The 18649-nt window shown below is 43.1% G+C and overlaps 1 protein-coding gene across 2 annotated transcripts in view; it reads left to right on the top strand.

Moving 5' to 3' along the window:
- WASF1 (WASP family member 1) overlaps positions 1-18649 on the top strand; it is a 152939-nt gene that overhangs the window by 54725 nt on the left and 79565 nt on the right. The gene's annotated exons all lie outside the window — the stretch shown is intronic.

Genomic DNA, 18649 nt, shown 5'->3' with positions numbered 1-18649 from the left:
CATTGAAAGTCAAAAACCAGATCCGTCACCATTGACTTAAATTGTTTTTAGTGACGGATGTGGTTTGTTCCTTTTTAACCACTTAGCGCTACGCTAACGCCGAAAGGCGTCATCTCTGCGGCGCTCCCAGGCTACGCTAACGCCAATAGGCGTCATCTCGCGTGAGCCGAGATTTCCTGTGAACGCGCGCACAGGAACGGAAGGTAAGCGAGTGGATCTCCAGCCTGCCAGCGGCGATCGCTCGCTGGCAGGCTGGAGATGTGATTTTTTTAACCCCTAACAGGTATATTAGACGCTGTTTTGATAACAGCGTCTAATATACCTGCTACCTGGTCCTCTGGTGGTCCCTTTTGTTAGGATCGACCACCAGAGGACACAGGCAGCTCAGTAAAGTAGCACCAAACACCACTACACTACACTACACCCCCCCCCCTGTCACTTATTAACCCTTTATAAACCACTGATCAGCCCATATAGACTCCCTGATCACCCCCCTGTCATTGATCACCCCCCTGTCATTGCTCACCCCCCTGTAAGGCTCCATTCAGAGGTCCGTATGATTTTTACTGATCCATGGATACATGGATCGGATCCGCAAAACTCATACGGACGTCTGAATGGAGCCTTACAGGGGGGTGATCAATGACAAGGGGGTGATCACGCATATAGACTTCCTGATCACTTCCCTGTCATTGATCACCCCCCCCCTGTCATTGATCACCCCCTGTAAGGCTCCATTCAGACGTCCGTATGATTTTTACGGATCCACTGATACATGGATCGGATCCGCAAAACACATGCGGACGTCTGAATGGAGCCTTACAGGGGGTTGATCAATGACAGAGGAGTGATCACCCATATAGACTCCCTGATCACCTCCGTCATTGATCACCCCCCTGTAAGGCTCCATTCAGACGTCCGTATGATTTTTACGGATCCACGGATACATGGATCGGATCCGCAAAACACATACGGACGTCTGAATGGAGCCTTACAGGGGGGTGATCAGTGACAGGGGGGTGATCACCCCATATAGACTTCCTGATCACCCCCCTGTCATTGATCACCCCCCTGTAAGGCTCCATTCAGACGTCCGTATGATTTTTACGGATCCACGCATCCATGGATCAGATCCGTAAAACGCATACGGACGTCTGAATGGAGCCTTACAGGGGGGTGATCAGGGAGTCTATATGGGATGATCACCCCCCTGTAAGGCTCCATTCAGACGTCTGCATGTGTTTTACGGATTCACGCATCCATGGATCGGATCCGCAAAACGCATACGGACGTCTGAATGGAGCCTTACAGGGGGGTGATCAGTGACAGGGGGGTGATCACCTCATATACACTCCCTGATCACCCCCCTGTCATTGATCACCCCCCTGTAAGGCTCCATTCAGACGTCTGCATGTGTTTTACGGTTCCACGCATCCATGGATCGGATCCGCAAAACGCATACGGACGTCTGAATGGAGCCTTACAGGGGGGTGATCAATGACGGGGGTGATCACCCCATATACACTCCCTGATCACCCCCCTGTCATTGATCGCCCCCAGAATTCAGAATTTTTTTTGGCCCAAGTTAGCGGAAATATATATATATATTTTTTTCTTACAAAGTCTTCCACTAACTTGTGTCAAAAAATAAAATCTCACATGAACTCGCCATACCCCTCACGGAATCCAAATGCGTAACATTTTTAGACATTTATATTCCAGACTTCTTCTCACGCTTTAGGGCCCCTAAAAAGCCAGGGCAGTATAAATACCCCACATGTGACCCCATTTCGGAAAGAAGACACCCCAAGGTATTCCGTGAGGGGCATATTGAGTCCATGAAAGATTGAAATTTTTGTCCTAAGTTAGCGGAAAGTGAGACTTTGTGAGAAAAAAATAAATAAATCAATTTCCGCTAACTTGTGCAAAAAAAAAAAAAATTCTATGAACTCGCCAGGCCCCTCATTGCATACCTTGGGGTGTCTTCTTTCCAAAATGGGGTCACATGTGGGGTATTTATACTGCCCTGGCATTTTAGGGGCCTGAAACCGTGAGAAGAAGTCTGTCTAAAAATGCCCCCCTAAAAGGAATTTGGGCCCCTTTGCGCATCTAGGCTGCAAAAAAGTGTCACACATCTGGTATCGCCGTACTCAGGAGAAGTTGGGGAATGTGTTTTGGGGTGTCATTTTACATATACCCATGCTGGGTGAGATAAATATCTTGGTCAAATGCCAACTTTGTATAAAAAAATGGGAAAAGTTGTCTTTTGCAGAGATATTTCTCTCACCCAGCATGGGTATATGTAAAATGACACCCCAAAACACATTCCCCAACTTCTCCTGAGTACGGCGATACCAGATGTGTGTCACTTTTTTGCCGCCTAGGTGGGCAAAGGGGCACACATTCCAAAGAGCACCTTTCGGATTTCACAGGTAATTTTTTACACATTTTGATTTCAAACTACTTACCACACATTAGGGCCCCTAGAATGCCAGGGCAGTATAACTACCCCACAAGTGACCCCATTTTGGAAAGAAGACACCCCAAGGTATTCCGTGAGGGGCATGGCGAGTTCCTATAATTTTTTATTTTTTGTCACAAGTTAGCGGAAAATGATGATTTTTATTTTATTTTATTTTTTCTTACAAAGTCTCATATTCCACTAACTTGTGACAAAAAATAAAAAAATCCAGGAACTCGCCATGCCCCTCACGGAATACCTTGGGGTGTCTTCTTTCCAAAATGGGGTCATTTGTGGGGTAGTTATACTGCCCTGGCAATTTAGGGGCCCTAATGTGTGCGAAGTAGTTTGAAATCAAAATCTGTAAAAAATGGCCGGTGAAATCCTAAAGGTGCTCTTTGGAATGTGGGCCCCTTTGCCCACCTAGGCTGCAAAAAAGTGTCACACATCTAGTATCGCCGTACTCAGGAGAAGTTGGGCAATGTGTTTTGGGGTGTCATTTTACATATACCCATGCTGGGTGAGATAAATATCTTGGTCAAATGCCAACTTTGTATAAAAAAATGGGAAAAGTTGTCTTTTGCCAAGATATTTCTCTCACCCAGCATGGGTATATGTAAAATGACACCCCAAAACACATTCCCCAACTTCTCCTGAGTACGGTGATACCAGATGTGTGTCACTTTTTTGCCGCCTAGGTGGGCAAAGGGGCACACATTCCAAAGAGCACCTTTCGGATTTCACAGGCCATTTTTTACACATTTTGATTTCAAACTACTAACCACACATTAGGGGCCCTAGAATGCCAGGGCAGTATAACTTCCCCACAAGTGACCCCATTTTGGAAAGAAGACACCCCAAGGTATTTTGTGATGGGCATAGTGAGTTCATGGAAGTTTTTATTTTTTGTCACAAGTTAGTGGAATATGAGACTTTGTAAGAAAAAAAATAAAAAAATCATTTTCCGCTAACTTGTGACAAAAAATAAAAAGTTCTAAGAACTCACTATGCCCATCAGCGAATACCTTAGGGTGTCTACTTTCCGAAATGGGGTCATTTGTGGGGGGTTTCTACTGTCTGGGCATTGTAGAACCTCAGGAAACATGACAGGTGCTCAGAAAGTCAGAGCTGCTTCAAAAAGCGGAAATTCACATTTTTGTACCATAGTTTGTAAACGCTATAACTTTTACCCAAACATTTTTTTTTAATCAAAGACATGTAGAACAATAAATTTAGCGAAAAATGTATATATGGATGTCGTTTTTTTTGCAAAATTTTACAACTGAAAGTGAAAAATGTCATTTTTTTGCAAAAAAATCGTTAAATTTCGATTAATAACAAAAAAAGTAAAAATGTCAGCAGCAATGAAATACCACCAAATGAAAGCTCTATTAGTGAGAAGAAAAGGAGGTAAAATTAATTTGGGTGGTAAGTTGCATGACCGAGCAATAAACCGCTAAAGTTGTGGAGTGCCGATTTGTAAAAAAGGGCCTGGTCACTAGGGGGGTATAAACCTGTGGTCCTTAAGTGGTTAATGACTGGGCAGAAAACCACCGCTTGCAGCGATTTTGTGTTTGGTCTCAAAACACAATGCTGACAGAACGGTAGGCATCCTGAACAGATCTCTTTTTGCAGTCAGAATGCATTAGCACTAAACTGAACCGTTTTCACTCTCTAACCTCTGTACAGGCATCTGGTCTTCATTGCAGGGGAGCCACCAGGTCGTTACCTCTTGGAATAGTCCCTTTTGTAGTTGGCAGCTGACCCACATTGGTCAGAGATACCGGTGAAAATCACTGAGATCAGGCAATACACATAGTCAGAACTAGGCTGAGGTCATGCAAACAAACTATTTACGAATCTGACAAACAGTCTCAGGACCAGGACAGGCGGCACAGGGTTTGAATCCAGGCAGCAGGCAGACGAACAGACCAAGATAACAGACACAGGTCAGATAGCAAACACACTCGGGAGTCAGGCAGAACACAGTCCATAGACAGACAAACGGATTATAGTTACTTAAAAGATCCAGTAGACTAGAAAGAGCAGATAGAACCTGTTGCTCAGGCAAGTGGTGGGATATACAACACAGAATATAGGCTGATTAGCCAGTTAGTCAAGAAGATGCACACAAAAATAGTGCACTGTTGCAGAGAATATCAGAATATAGAAACAATACTGCAGAAGGAGGGGTTCAGGACGGCAGTGGGCATAGACTGCCAATGGACCTCTTCCACCACACAGAGTCCTTTTATCGTCTTTGAGACGCTATACTGTCGACATTATGCTCTCCCACTCTGTATAAGGCACATCTTATTACCTATGGAGGCTCAGAAGAGCTAATTTACTTTCATCACTGTGACTGTAAAGGCCCTGGAGCCATACGGTCAAATTACTGAAAGATCACCTAGTCTGGTATTCTATACAGATGGGGTACACAGTGTCAGATTGATAGACCAGTTGGTTTTCTCTTCGTAATTTAATATGTTCAGAGTTATGGGAAAGGGGGTTGTCTGCCTTTGTCTTGCAGATGATCTATCCTTTGGACCCCCACTTATCAACTGTATGAGAAGGCAGTAGCGCAGCAGCCTTCTCGCAGCTTCCTGCGGGCCAGTGATGTCATGACTATGTCACTTGGCCTGGTCGCAGCTCAGATCCATTGAAGTGAATGGGGCTGAGCTGTGCCCTCTGGCCTGATGAAAGTAGTGAGTAGGCTGTGGCACGACTGCAAGTACCGCTGCTTTCTCAAACAGCTGATCGGCGGAGATCCTGGGTGTCGAGCCCCTGCGATCAGATGCTGATGACCTATCCTAAAGATAGATCATCAGTAAGAAAAAGTCGGACAAACCCTTTAATAAGTATCTGTCAGCAGAGGTATAATTAGAAATGGGTTTGGTATCTGGAACAGTTGATATATTTTTAGGATCAGCTATTCCAATTTCTTGGGACTTTCTTGTTAGCGTTGTTGTTTATGCCCTTTGCACTAGCTGATCATTTGGTCATTTTGTACAATTTTCAGTTTTATGGAGAGCTCTGGAGCACTTGCACAACATCGGTACATCATGTTACAGGAGACCATATTTCAGCAGGTCCCTATCTTGGTGTAATCAGAGTTTCTCTGAATGTGATGTGTTGTAAAGCAGCTGCTGTGTCTGGAGCGACTGCACAGTAATTTCACTGATGTCTGAACCGCTGCACATTGAGCATTCGAGCCCTGGTATGGTGATGACCTCATTCATCTCTTTATAGCTTTTGTGTTGTTGATTGTTGCATACCAGAATAGTTGTAACATTTTTAATTGATGTTTCATAGTGTCATTTCCATGTAGCTTGCAATGGATATATTTTATAGGTTTTCACATGTAGTATGTGACTGATATTCATTGTGTTGCTTTCTTTATACAACAGCCTTAAATTCAATGCAAATTTTTGCTGGACAAAATGAGACTTCGAGGGGGAGAATAGCTAGTTATATAAACAGTGATTTTTCTGTAGCAAAAAATTAAATAAAGACTTACCGGCTAATTCTGGTGTTGTCAAAAGAATATAGAAAGTATACACTACACATGGCATTGTATACCAAAGCATTTTGTGTTGGACCCTGTAGCATTTTAGCATTTATTTTATGCACTTATATATAGCACTGACATATTCCGTAGTGCTTTACAGACATTATCGCTTGCTGTCTCCAGTGGGGCTTACAATCTAGTTTCCCTATCAGTGTGTTTTTGGCGTGTGGAAGGAAACCGGAGTACCCGGAGGAAACCCACGCGAACACATACAAACTACATGCAAATGTTGTCCTTGGTCGGATTTGAACTCTGGACCCAGCGCTGCAAGGTACCAGTGCGCTAACCACTGAGCCACCTAATGTCCCAAGTGTTTAGTTATACTCAAAGTGTGTGTGGGGGCGGAAACGAACACTTACCTGGTGCCCTCCTTTTCAGCTTCAGATCTGCCGATTCCTGGGTTTCTTTTCGGCCATGCAGAAGGATACAGTGCTTTTCAGGCAACCTAATGGACATAATGCATTTGGTAGTCCAAGACACCCCCTGCTGCCCTTGGCTTAAAATGACGACTTCTCCAGAATGAAAGGGTAAATTAAAAAAATGAATGGTGTCCTTACATTCAGCTGAGTAAGGCATTGTGCATATTCTGATGACTGTTTTATGTTTGGCGATACATAGACGGTACTGTGTGTTTGTGTACCTATATAACACACTAGTCTCTATCTAGCATTTTGTGCTTTTCTTGCCTGTTGTGACTGTATTTTTAGCACTTGCATTGTGTTCGGGTTTCAGCCTCACATGTTTGCACACTAGAGCTCTGTCTCTCTTTTGTAAGTGCTCCTGACATGATGTATTATTTAATTAGCATCAAGTTTCCGCCGGACAGAACAGCAGATCGTATAAAAGTCATGTGAAAGAAGCTATTGCTTGTTGGGCTTTCCCAGTGCTGCACTGCCAAACTAAGCCCCTGCCATTCATAGAGAAGAGTGAACTGGAAGGGTGTGATGAATGCACGGATTCACTGCGACTGCGGACACCATTTTAGGAGCTATTTACCACTAATAACCCTATAAAACTGGCCATTATGTATTGTATTGTCCTCTGTATAGAACACTATTGGATTATCAGTATTCTGTGATGTCTGTCACATGGCGGTGCATGTAACTTTTGCGCATTCTGTCAAAACCAGGCCATTAATACCATAGTAAGGGGTACATCATGAAAATATGTAACAGTTGAATACTACATGTATGCATAAACTATAAAAAGTCAGATACATACAATAGATACGATATGGGAACCAGAAGTGGGATTCTCTGGGTGAGCTACATATGAGCTCATCTCTGAGCCAGTGAACAGTCGGCTTTAATTGCAAGGTATTCATATAGACTACAATCCATTTCATGATACTGTGCGAGCTTCATGCCGCATACACAGTTATAATTGAAACAAGCAGCGTTGCGTGTTGCTGAATTTAAAGGAAACGTGTCATCAGAAAATGACCTATTTTTTTTTTTAATTACATTTTTACGTTAACTTTATTTTTAGCTATTTTTTTTTTTTTTGTGATGCTCCTTTTGATTTTCCATTTCAATATCTACATTTAAAAAAACCCAATAAAATCCTGCAGTTTTTACACTGGCCACTAAGTCTAAAAATAGGGGCCACTTCTTTGTCTGTACATCTCACTTTACTGCAGTTATCTGCTTATCACAGACGGGATTAAAATTTTATATATATATATATATATATATATATATATATATCGTATTTTTCGCCCCATAAGATGCACCCCCCCCCCCAAAGGTGGGGGAAAAGTGCCCCTGCGTCTTATGGGGCAAATGCTGGCAATTTACATCGCAGTCTGCGATTCTGCAGCATCGCAGACTGCGATGTATTAGTGAGGAGGGAGGAGGGACTGTAGTAGGCGGGGAGAGCGGCGGGGCAGTGCAGTACTCTGGCCCCGCAGTTCAGTATGTACTGTATTATACGTAGGGGTAATCATTAGATCTAAACTGAATAATGATGCGCTCCCCATGTGTACCGTATTTACATGACACTCTCCTGTAGTAAGCACTAGCAGCTAGCAGGCAGGCCGGGTGGACGTAACTCACTAAGGTCACGTGCCTGCTCCGCCTACTTTATGAATGAAGAAGGCGGAGCAGGCACGTGACCATTATTCAGTTTAGATCTAATGATTACCCCTACGTATAATACAGTACATACTGAGCTGCGGGGCCAGAGTACAGTGCCTGCACTGCCCCACCGCTCTCCCCGCCTACTACAGTCCCTCCCTAGGAATCTGTGAATGGCATAATGATGGGAGGGGTCTGTGGATGGCATTATGATGGGGGGATCTGTGGATGGGACTGTTATGGGAGGATCTGTGGATGACACATATAGCAGTGTCATCCACAGATCCACCATCCCATAACAGTGCCATCCACAGATCCCCCCATCATCATAATTTCATCCACAGACCCCCCTATCATAATGCCATCCACAGCTCCCCCATAACAGTGCCATCCACAGATCCCCCACATAACAGTGCCATCCACAAATCCCCCACCCCATAACAGTGCCATCCACAAATCCCCCACCCCATAACAGTGCCATCCACAAATCCCCCATAAACAGTGTCATGCCATTAGTTCAAACCCACCAAAAGCACACCTTTTGGTTAAAAATATATTTTTTTCCTTATTTTCCTTTCTCAAAAACCTAGGTGCGTCTTATGGGCCGGTGCGTCTTATAGGGCAGAAAAATACGGTGTATGTATGTGTGTATATATATATATATATATATATATATATATATATATATATATATATATATATATATATATATATTAGATAACACAGGATCCACCATTCACAATAGGTGATATCACAGCTTATCTACTCCCTCATGACCTCTGCACAGGTCACAGAGCATCCCTAGATATTTCTCCTGTACAGGGATGGCCAGTTCGCCCGTGAACGCATGCGGGCTGCCATCTTAACTCACAAGTCCGGCGATGCATAGGTAAGCCCTTACCTGTGCCAGGAGCCGGTCTGAAACAAATGCGGTCACCGGAAGCAGGCAGTTCCGAGAACAGCTTCCGGGGGCCTTCATTGGGCTGTTCTCGGAACTACCTGCTCCCGGTGACCGCATTTGTTTCAGACCGGCTCGTGGCACAGTTAAGTACTTACCTGTGCATCGCCGGACTTGTGAGTTAAGATGGCAGCCCGCATGTGTTGGCGGGCGAACTGGCCATCACTGCTCCTGTAGAAGTCAGTGAGGTCCCCTTCAGACTGTTGTGCCTATGGCCCATTTGTAAAACATGTCTCTAAATGCTGTTAAGAACAGCTCAGGCAAGATGGCTGCTTCCATAATCATGTTCAGCAAATAGAATAAAAAAAAATCTGCAATTAGAAAAAATGGATAGTAATAATTTTTACCCCCTTGAAAACCCTTCTTATGGTGGTTTTTGTGCAGTACCATCTTTGACTAACTTTATACTTCTACTATATTTCATATTTTATCATATTTTTTTAAGCATTTTTGTAGACCAATAATTCCTGCATGAAAATCCATTAGCCTTAGTTTTGCCTCATTTACACGTCAGTGTTTGGTCAGTTATTCTGAGCCAAAACCCAGTGCTGCTCTAAACACAGAACAGGAGCAGATCTTTCCCTTATACCTTATGTCTGTGGAGGCTCCAATCCTGGTTTTGGCTTGGAAATCACTGACCAAACACTGAAGTGTGAACAAAGCCTTTCACTGCAGTTATGGTCAATTTTATTTTTTGGGTTGTCCAATGGAAAGAACATTGGTCAGAAAGTTAAGCTGGCTATAAACATGAGAGAGGTTGGCAGAAGGTCTTCCACAGTCTCCCTAAAAATCATGTTTATAAATCTGATTATTTCAATAGGGAGACAAGCTGCTGCCAGCACCTTTTACCCTTTTGGCAGTGTTTTTTCCTAGCACTATAACTTTGCTGCATTTCAATATGCCAGATTCTTAAGTGCTTTGATGGTAATTGTCCTGTGCTGGACACCGTGACCTTTAAATTGATGCGGAGAGCAAGGTTAAGGGCCCTTAACACAGGCAAATGATTGGAAACAAACCCTCGTTCCCAATAATTGTCCCATGTAAAGGTGCCACCGATCGAGTTAAAAGCATCATTAATGCAGACACCGAAGTCATCATTTCTGGGCAGCATTTCGTCCTGAGGGAACAGACATCTGCTACTCAGAAACAATGATCATGTACATGGATGAGCAAATTGCAGTAGTGATTGCTAGTTCCCATACAGAGTAGATGATTGCTGCATGTAAATGCAACTTTCACCCTCTTTGACAAGCAGGCAATTATTGGGAACTTGCAGTTCATTCCCAATAATAGCCTGCACAATCGGCCCATGTAAAGGAACCTTTAGTGATTTCATCTTGTAAGTAATAAGGGTTAAAATTATTTAAAGGGAGTCTTTCACCAAATATGACCATTACAGACCACTCAGATCAGGTTCTCCATTACTTTCTCCAGATTACTATGTTACCTTTCATATTGCAGTCCATCGCAGATTTGCTCCATAAAATACTTTTATACCATATGGTAATTAGGTTCTAAAGATGCCCAGGAGTGGCGTTCATGCGGCCAATGCCAAGGCCCCTCTGCGCTTTGCTTACCAAACCCCTCCTCTTTCACCCCTCTGGCCTGCCCTTGTTTAATCTGATTACCTCCTCCTCTCCGTCTGAAATCCCGTGCCTCCGCCGGCTGGATCGGGTTGCGCAGGCTAGCGCATGCGCATTGAAAGTCCCTGTTCCTCTGCCCATAATGGGCAATGCAGTGCGCACGCGCCGGTAATGTGTAGAGCGGCGAGGACGCGGGATTTCAGACAGAGAGGAGGAGGTAATCAGATTAACCAAGGATGGGGTTTCGTAAGCAAAGCGCAGAGGGGCCTGGGCACAGGCTGCATGAACGCCGCTCCTGGGCACCTTCAGAACCTAATTATCATATGGTATAAAAGTGTTTTTTGGAGCAAATTGTCGATGGACTGCAATATGAAAGGTACCATAGTAATCTGGGGAAAGTATTGGAGAACCTGATCTGAGTGGTCTGTAATTGTCATATTTGGTGAAAGACTCCCTTTAAAGGGGTTATCCCATGAAAAGTATTACTATGCATTTCAAATAAAGTAGTATTGCAATATACTTAAAGGGGTTCTGCACTTTCATTTAACTGATGATCTATCCTCTGGATAGATCATCAGCTTCTGATCGGCGGGGTCCGAAACTCGGGACCCCCGACGATCAGCTGTTTGAGAAGGCAGCGGCGCTCCAGTAGCGCCGCGGCCTTCTCACTGTTTACCGCCGGCCCACTGACGTCACAACTAGTATCAACTAGCGTGGGTGCGGCTAAGCTCTGTTCACTTGAATAGAGCTTAGCCGTGCCCACACTAGTTGATACTAGTCGTGACGTCAGTGGGCCGGCGGCCCGGCTGTAAACAGTGAAAAGGCTGCGGTGCTACTGGAACGCCGCTGCCTTCTCAAACAGCTGATTGGCGTGGCTCCCGGGTGTCGGAGCCCCGCTGATCAGAAGCTGATGATCTATCCAGAGGATAGATCATCAGTTAAATGAAAGTCCAAAACTCTTTAACATAAAAAGATTGTTGAGTTATTTATGCACATTATATTTTTCTCTCTGCTGGCACCTCCTGCTGTTTATCCTTTTGGTCCACCTTCTCCTGAGCTCAATGGTGGAGTGGACTGACATGCTGTGTAGCTTCCCTGCACCTTTCCCCTCCCATCAGTGTTGGCATAGTGATCTCATAGAGAATTACCTCAGGCGACATTCATTCATTCTAAATTCACAGAAATGGAAATTCTGGGGGCATTGCATACTATGTGTGTCTTTGGGGTTATGTGTGAGGCATTCTTTTGTATGCAGGGGAGGAATGGGTTAACAATAGCTAATTGCAGTGCATCCCAAGAGATGTAGATGCTTGATGAGCTGCTGCCCACCCACAGAAAGGAAATAAAATAACTCCTGATAATTAAATTGAGTAAAAGATAACCTTATAATGAGATTATGTTATAATATAATATATGTATATATATATATATACACACACACACACACACACACACACGGGATCGCTCATCCTCATACAAATTCATTGTGTCTGGGCAGTACACAGAACTATCTTCTGCCCAGAAATGAAGATTGAGGTGTCCACACCAAAGATCATTTCACCCAGTGAATGAGCGTTTTGCTTCAGCACCTTTTTAGGGGCAGATTATATGAGCGTTTGTAGGTACATTTGTTCCCGATAATCTTCTGCAGTGTAAATGCACCATTAGACGTTACATGGAAAGGCAGTGTTCATGCTTCACCGCCACCTCCAGCCATCACACATTTATACCTATTCTATGGAGACCTGTTTGTAGGATAATCCCTTTTCTCTCAGTGATCTTAGAACTCCTGAGCATTTACAGAAATTACAGAAAAACTGTGTTTTCAGCACAAATCCTTATCAGTGTGGAGCGTAAAGTCCAACAGGAATCTCAGAATTTATAGCATCCGCTATGTACAGTATATATATTTTTGCCATACATCATTGTTTTTGGCTAGGTTCACACTAGCGCTAAAATGTTTAGTCAGGCTGTTTTGGCAGAGGAACAGTCTGCCAGACTTCATTGTATCTGTCATAGCTCGCAGCTGTATTTTTCCGGCTGAATCCTGGCACTGATGTCTGAAATAGACCGGATCCCCGCAGGGTCCTATTGTAGTCAATGGTCTACGGCTGGGAAAGGTAGTATTCGGTTATGCCGGAAGACCTTAGTTACTAGTGTATAATTTCTGTATGTGCCTCATCATTTGTTTCTTGGTTAACATTCACAACCTGTGAATCCTGATAAAGGGTTGATATGAGCTGCACCTCTCTTTAAAATTGCCTTTTGTGTGTTCTTTTTTTTTTTAAATCGGATGTTGTCACAACAGTCTCTGTTGCAGACATCACTGCATAGTAATATAATATGACTTTTACCTTTTATGTGGTGAAGAATGGCTCCAGTCAAAAAATCTCTATTCTGTTTGCTTGGTTGGCAAACTTCCCTTGGCTACAGATCCATCAGATTAGGAGATTAGGCTAGTAGAAATTAATATTTAGTGCTATAATTCTAATTTGTGCAAATGATGTTTCAATGTATGCAAATTAGCCTCTAAGAGGAACCAGTACTCTCTGCTCTGCACTGATGAGGGGCAATCACCCCACAACAGCTGTCTGCAGATGAGTTGCTGGCTTAATTAATATCAGAGCCATGTTTCAAGGCCTATTTAGAGGGTCGAACACTGACCGTTGTTGTGTTCTGTTCCGCAAAATGGGGTTCCGTTGTTCCGTGATCCGTTTCCGTTTTTGTTTCCGTGTGTCTTCCTTTATTTTTGGAGGATCACCAGACATGAAGGAAAGTAAAATAAACTCTAAGTCAAGTTTGCCATGCAAATGATAGGAAAAAAACTGACGCGCGGATGACATTCTTGTGTGCCTCTACGTTTTTTCACGGACCCATTGACTTGAATGGATCCGCAAACCGTTTTCCGTGAAAAAAATAGGACAGGTTATATTTTTTTGATGGACTGAAACCACGGATCACGGACGCGGATGACAAACGGTGCATTAGCCGAGTTTTCAACGGACCCATTGAAAGTCAATGGGTCCGCAGAAAAACGGAACAACGGACACGGATTGAAACAACGGTCGTGTGCATGAGGCCTTAGGATAGCTGCCTTACATCTGGTGGCATCAGAGGCAGAGCTTGTTGAGAGACCATTTGCATACCTTCTTTCTAGGTTTAGTGTTGCTTTAAAGGGGTTGTCTCATCATGGACAATGGGGGCATATTGCTAGAATATGCCCCCATTGTATTATAGGTGCGGGTCCCACCACTGGGACCCGCACCTATATCGAGAACAGAGCCCTCCATTTTCTATGGGGCCGGCAAAAATAGCCGAGCTTGGCTTTTTCCGTCTACCCCATAGAAATTTATGGGAGCGGGGGCCCGCTCATACGCGGTACACTCCCATTCACTTCTATGGGGAGCCGGCTTGGTGGTGGCTGGACCAGAGTCCTCCAGCCACCATTTTGTGGGGCTCTGTTCTCTATGTAGGTGTGGGTCCCATGGGTGGGGACCGCACCTATAAGACAACGGGGGCATATCCTAGCGATATGCCCCCATTGTGCATGATGAGACAATCCCTTTAAAGGGAACCTGTCACCGGGATTTTGTGCATAGAGCTGAGGACATGGGTTACTAGATGGCTGCTAGCAGATCCGCAATACCCAGTCCCCATAGCTCTGTGTGCTTTTATTGTGTAACACAAAAGGATGCACGTCTCCACATGGATTCCATTCCTACAGAGATTCAGCTGAAGATCATATTAAACTGAATTCAGTATCATAATCCCTGACAAGTAAGAGAGGAAGATGGCGCAGCTCTTTAACTTGTCCTCCTGTGTAATCAGGACAGGTTTTGTGTGTACTAGTAGGAAGGTGGCCATTTTATATTTCCTAATGATTGCTCCCCGAACAAAATATTTAAGTATTTTCTTTTTTTTTTTTTTTACTCCCAGAGAACTTCTTTAACATAAATTAAACTACGCTAATAATCTATATTCATGTGGTTGTTATTTTCACTTGCGTCATCTTTATTTAGTATGCTTACAGATGTACTATTAATACATTTCCTTAAATCATAGAATGTTACTCTGGAATTTAATTAAATTAAATGAGTCATGTATGATATAGTAGAGTCTAATCTGCCATTTCTGCAGAGATCTTATGATAATTGATGTGTGAGGGGGTGTTGGAATCTCTTAATACTGAGAATTTTGGCAGATGCTGCATTAATGTCAGACTGGTGCAGCCTTACTTTGTGCTATTTGCTTTTTATGTTAAGTTTAATATTTTAAAGGGCAACTAACCTTTTATATAACTTTATTTAAAACTATACTAAATGCCCTAAAACTAATTTTTGTAATGTGCTTCATTTATTGATTTTACTGGTTTACTACCAAAATAGGCACCCATTCAGGGTGTCTATAGTGCTTATCACTTTTTGGAATCTGTACACCGTACGGATTCCACGGTTCTGCAGGACTAGTGGCTGCAGCAAGATCATTACTGGAAGGACCACACATCCTGTGCCACTCTGCTCAGCCATAGCCATTTATAACTACCGATATATAGACCTCTATTGATTTCCATCTTTGTTATTCTGGCTTATTATTATTTTTTTATAATTGTATTTTTATTGAAATAAAACAAAACAATTCTGTTTCAATTGTATGCACAATTGTACAAGGTAAAGTGAACAAAGCAATATGCACGACATGTTCAACAAATGGGCATATACTATAACTTCACATATTATGTGCAGTGTAAATCAGACAAGAACCAATAAAGGTTACATGAGAATCCAGCGTCTTGTCTCATTTTTTTGATAAAAATGGATATTGAAGAGAAAAAAAAAAAAAAGTAAGGGTATTTTCACACTTGCGGCAGAGAGATCCGGCAAGCAGTTCCGTCGCCGGAACTGCCTGCCAGATCTGTCAAAACGTATGCCAACTGATGGCATTTGTAAGACTGATCAGGATCCTGATCCGTCTTACAGATGCATTGAAATGCCGGATCTGTCTTTCCGGTGTCATCATTTATTTATTTTTTTGCCGGAGATAAAACCGTAGCATGCTGCGGTTTTCTCTCTGTCCTGATCTGTCAAAAAGACTGAACTGAAGACATCCTGATGCATCCTGAACGGATTTCTCTCTATTCAGAATGCATGGGGATAAAACTGATCAGTTCTTTTCCGGTATAAAGCCCCTAGGACGGAACTCTATGCCGGAAAAGAAAAACACAAGAAATACAATTATCAATGGCGTCCCAACGTATAGTGAACTCTCATGAGGGAGTAGCTACATTAATCTAATATTAGTTATTCTGGTTTATAATTAGTTTTTGTGCTTTTTTTGTTTTGTTGGGGGTGAGGGGTTGGGTGGGTTAAATTTCAACTATAGCCTCTTCCTCCTGGGATGTGTGGCTTTAGGGGAAGGTAATGAAGAGTAAGGCCCCTTTCACACGAGCGAGTTTCCCACGCGGGTGCAATGCGTGATGTGAATGTATAGCACCCGCACTAAATCCTGACCCATTCATTTCAATGGGTCTGTGTACAAGTGCGGTTTTTTTCTCCACACATCATTTCTGCGTTGCGTTCTATATTCTGCGTTTTTCACGCAGACCTGGCCCCATAGAAGTGAATGGGGCTTCAGTGAAAAAACGCATTGCATCCGGAAGCAAGCGCGGATGCTATGCGTTTTTCACTGATGGTTGCTAAGAGGAGATGTTTGTAAACCTTCAGTTTTTTTTTTATCATGCGCGTGAAAACCACATCAAAACTCATTGGACCTGTGTAGACTGCTTCCTTCTTCCCTGTGCTGCTGAGAGCAGTGCGATCCATATTCTCTCATACTAGGCTGTGCAGTAGCACAGCCTAGTATCGATAAAAGACAAATCCCGATATCGTAATGATTCCGGGACAAAAGTATTAATTGGGTATCGAAAGTTCGATACCCAAAACAACCCTAGTCTGAGGTATTCCTATATTTGCGCCTTTTCTCTGATTTTCATTTTCCTAACGCCACTTTATTAACCCCGCCTATGTTTCTCGGCTGGTTTCTCTTTTGGCTTGAATCTTTTTATATGGCGTGAATACTGACATTGGTATGTGATTAGAGTTGTCACGATACCAAAATTTTGATTCGGTTTTGATAAACCATTCTGCATTTTATGGAACATCCGGCCCATAATTAAACAGTCCTATTCTATTTTTGGGGGGGACAAGGTGACTAAAAAATGGCGAATCACGCGTTTTTTCTTTTACGGTGTTAACCGCATAGGAGATATTTTTAAATATTTTAATAGTTTGGACTTTTCGGACGTGGCAATATGTAATATGTTTATTTATTGGTTTACGGTATATATTTTATATGTAATTTTGGGATAGTGTACTTGGGAAAGTACCAGTTATCTGCTAGTGTAAAAGTCGCTTTACATATTAACATGAACGTGAATGAATGTACTGGTACTGCTTCATCCAATTGAATTGGCCTGAGTTGTGTCTGAGCTGCAGTAGAGACCACACAGCTATGTCAGACACCTGATTGGTAAGGGTCCTATTTTACACATGTCAACCGTGACTTATATTAAAGAAGACCTGCTGAGCATATACAGTACATGTATGGCAGCTTCCTCTCCCTGCTCCACTGTAATAACATGCACAATAGACATACAGTACAGACCAAAAGTTTGGACACACCTTCTCATTCAAAGAGTTTTCTTTATTTTCATGACTATGAAAATTGTAGATTCACACTGAAGGCATCAAAACGATGAATTAACACATGTGGAATTATATACATAACAAACAAGTGTGAAACAACTGAAAATATGTCATATTCTAGGTTCTTCAAAGTAGCCACCTTTTGCTTTGATTACTGCTTTGCATACTCTTGGCATTCTCTTGATAAGCTTCAAGAGGTAGTCACCTTAAATGGTCTTCCAACAGTCTTGAAGGAGTTCCCAGAGATGCTTAGCACTTGTTGGCCCTTTTGCCTTTACTCTGCGGTCCAGCTCACCCCAAACCATCTCGATTGGGTTCATGTCCGGTGACTGTGGAGGCCAGGTCATCTGGTGCAGCACCCCATCACTCTCCTTCATGGTCAAATAGCCTTACACAGCCTAGAGGTGTGTTTGGGGTCATTGTCATGTTGAAAAATAAATGATGGTCCAACTAAACGCAAACTGGATGGAATAGCATGCCGCTGCAAGATGCTGTGGTAGCCATGCTGGTTCAGTATGCCTTCAATTTTGAATAAATTCCCAACAGTGTCACCAGCAAAGCACCATCACACCTCCTCCTCCATGCTTCACGGTGGGAACCAGGCATGTAGAGTCCATCCGTTCACCCGTTCTGCGTCGCACAAAGACACGGTGGTTGGAACCAAAGATCTCAAATTTGGACTCCTCAGACCAAAGCACAGATTTCCACTGGTCTAATGTCCATTCTGCTTGTTGCCTGTCCTTAGCAGTGGTTTCCTAGCAGATATTCTACCATAAAGGCCAGATTCACACAGTCTCCTCTTAGCAGTTGTTCTAGAGATGTGTCTGCTGCTAGAACTCTGTGTGGCATTGACCTGGTCTCTAATCTGAGCTGCTGTTAACCAGCGATTTCTGAGGCTGGTGACTCGGATGAACTTATCCTCCTCAGCAGAGGTGACTCTTGGTCTTCCTTTCCTGGGGCGGTCCGCATGTGAGCCAGTTTCTTTGTAGTGCTTGATGGTTTTTGTGACTGCACTTGGGGACACTTTCAAAGTTTTCCCAATTTTTCGGACTGACTGACCTTCATTTCTTAAAGTAATGATGGCCACTCGTTTTTCTTTACTTAGCTGCTTTTTTCTTGCCATAATACAAATTATAACAGTCTATTCAGTAGGACTATCAGCTGTGTATCCACCTGACTTCTCCACAACGCAACTGATGGTCCCAACCCCATTTATAAGGCAAGAAATCCCACTTATTAAACCTGACCGGGCACACCTGTGAAGTGAAAACCATTTCAGGTGACTACCTCTTGAAGCTCATCA

This window comes from Bufo gargarizans, chromosome 4 (genome assembly GCF_014858855.1).
Source record: "Bufo gargarizans isolate SCDJY-AF-19 chromosome 4, ASM1485885v1, whole genome shotgun sequence".
In the NCBI taxonomy this organism is placed as follows: Eukaryota; Metazoa; Chordata; class Amphibia; order Anura; family Bufonidae; genus Bufo; species Bufo gargarizans.
This window is presented reverse-complemented; position numbering and strand designations above follow the sequence as displayed.